We start from the raw sequence: 2,634 nt of genomic DNA, 5'->3' as shown, positions 1-2,634 counted from the left end.
TCATTTCTTCTCTCTTTGGAACTCCCATAAAGTGAATATTGGCTTGATGTTCTATATGTCTCATAGGTTTTCTTCATTTTTTAAGATCTGTTTTTCTTCTGAATGGGGTAAATCATAAGATCTATTTTCAAGTTCATAAATTCTTCATCTAGTGAATAGTCTGTTGTGACTTTCAAGTGTATTTTTTATTTTGTTCACTTCATTATTCAGCTGCAAGATTTGTTTGGATTTTTTATGATAACTAACTTTTTGTTGAATTTTAAATTCTGATCATGAATTTTTAAAATTTCATTGAATTGTTTGCATTCAAAGTAGTTTTATTTACAATTACCCCAAGCTGAAAAATGTGTATTGCTCACTGGTAGAAGAATGGGTAAAATACATTAGTAGCCTACTACTAATAAAAGGGAAAAATTGTTTACATATGCAAAAACAAGAATATGTCTAGCAAATCAGTAAAGCAAGCTCCTGGATGCATTTGGGTAGGTTGTGGAGGTGTGGCCTTGGGTACTCAATCTGGCCCCTGGCTCCTTTTCTGGCATTGGTCTCCTGCTGTGCTCCCTGGCCACCAAGAACTAAGCAACTTTGCCCTACCATGCCCTTCCACCATGATGTTCCTGTCTTAGAGCCAGCTGACTATAGACTGAATTCCCCAAACTGTGAACTAAAGTAAACCTATCCTCCTTTATGTTTGAGTGTCAAGTATTGTGTCTTAGCAATGGGAAAATAACTAATTCAGTCCTTTACTTACAAAAGCTTTGTAGATTGAAGCCCTGATAATGAAATCTCAATAAGAAAGACATTTTTTAAATCTTCATAAGACACCAATGGTAGCAACAGAGTGAACATGTGTGTTCCTTAACTGTGCTGTTTAACAAGAAGCCCTTCTGTGAATACAGACTGATTACAGACAAAAGGAAGGGGCATGGTGGCTTTATTTGGCATGCTCAGTATGCAAATAAAAACACTATATAAAGAGCTCACCTCTAAAAACACTCACTATAACCAAGGTGCAACCCAAAGTTTGTAATTTTCTGGCTAAGATGTCAAAAATCCAAATAGGTAGAGAAACAAAATTAAGATTTTAGCTAAAATGACTGTAGTTCATCTTTTAACAAAAAATTATTTTTCCCCTAAATTAGAATGAGATGATGATCTCTACTCAGCCTTTAGGCTAAGGTCAAGTTTAGAACGAGATGAGCCAATCAGATAAAAATGTTTTCTTAAATAGCTGGTAGTTGTCGCACTTCTGATGGGCTTTCTTTTGGAGGTTGGAGATGGTGCAGTAGTGTGGGATCCTGGTTAAAGGTGAAGCTTTGGAGTCATCACCAATGAGGTTAGAATCTTGGATTTATCTGCTACTAACTATAACATCATGTCCTCGAGGTCCATCCATGTTGCCACAAACCACTAATGGCAGCAGATGTGCATCTATATATATTTCACCTTTGACACACCCACGAAGCCATGATAGAGCTCAGTTAATTCACCTGGGGAACTTTTCATAAAATTCCAACATCTGGATCCTACCAGAGTTTCTAATTTTACAGAAGAGAGGGATACCATAGACAATGATGCTTTTTCTTTTTTGGTACCTGGGATCAAACTCAGAAGCTTAAACCTCAGGTAGGTGAGGTGCCACTAAGCCATATCTCTGGCCCAACAAAGATGTTTTTAAAGGCTTCCAGATGATGCCAAAGGGAAGCCAAGATTGAGCATTACTGACATGGTCCCATTTTCCTGTGTATATCCATGTAAACTACCGGCTAGGTCTGTTACCCTAGCAAAGTGTTGTCTCCAAAGCCCTAACTGAAGCTGTCGCACTTTCTAATCTTCATGCCATAGTCACACCTGGACGATTTTCTAATTAGCACAATGTAGGTCAGAAATTATTTTTCATTGATAAAATTAATAACTTGTTAAAATAGAATATTACAAATGTTGTATCTGCCAAATTGTTGATATGTAACGTAAGCAACTTGACTATTTAAGTAGAGTGAAGCCAATAGGTCAAGGATTGACAAATTCTCTCTGTAAAGTTCCAGATACTAAATATTTTCTGCTCAGTTGGGCAAAAAATAAATTAAGCCATAACTGCACTTCCGAGATGTAAAACAGTACAGGAGTGAGAAACAGCAGGAGCATCGCATGCAGTTTCTCTGGCCACTTCGGCAGTGCCAGATTTACCATAGCAAAAAGCAGCCGTGAACAATAATACATAAGCACGAGTTTGTATCATTTTCACACATCACAAACGTTATTCTTTTCATTTCTTCTCAAGTATTGCAAAAAAATAAAAAATAAAGCTCAAAAATAAAAGTAAAAACCTTTCCAAACTTGCAGATGGTGCAGAAAAAGGTGACGCACCAGATTTGACCTGCAGGCTGTCTGTCATTTACCGACCCCTGTTCTGGACTGAATCCCAAGCACCAATATCCCTGGACAAATCCCTAGTCTCTTCTAGATGCCGCTGTGAGAATTCCTAGGATGACAGAATCCGGGCAACAACATGCAGTCATGTTAGCCTTCCATGAACCTTCCATGCAGGATGACAGTTAAACCTCCTAAATCCTCGTGGAAGTTACATGCTCTCAGTTTGGGCGGCGCTTGCTATCAGAGAGAGATCTGCACATT

The sequence above is a fragment of the Fukomys damarensis genome, unplaced genomic scaffold (assembly GCF_012274545.1).
Source record: "Fukomys damarensis isolate Sample0158 unplaced genomic scaffold, DMR_v1.0_HiC HiC_scaffold_12, whole genome shotgun sequence".
Classification (NCBI taxonomy): Eukaryota; Metazoa; Chordata; class Mammalia; order Rodentia; family Bathyergidae; genus Fukomys; species Fukomys damarensis.
Note: the sequence above shows the minus strand (reverse complement) of the source record.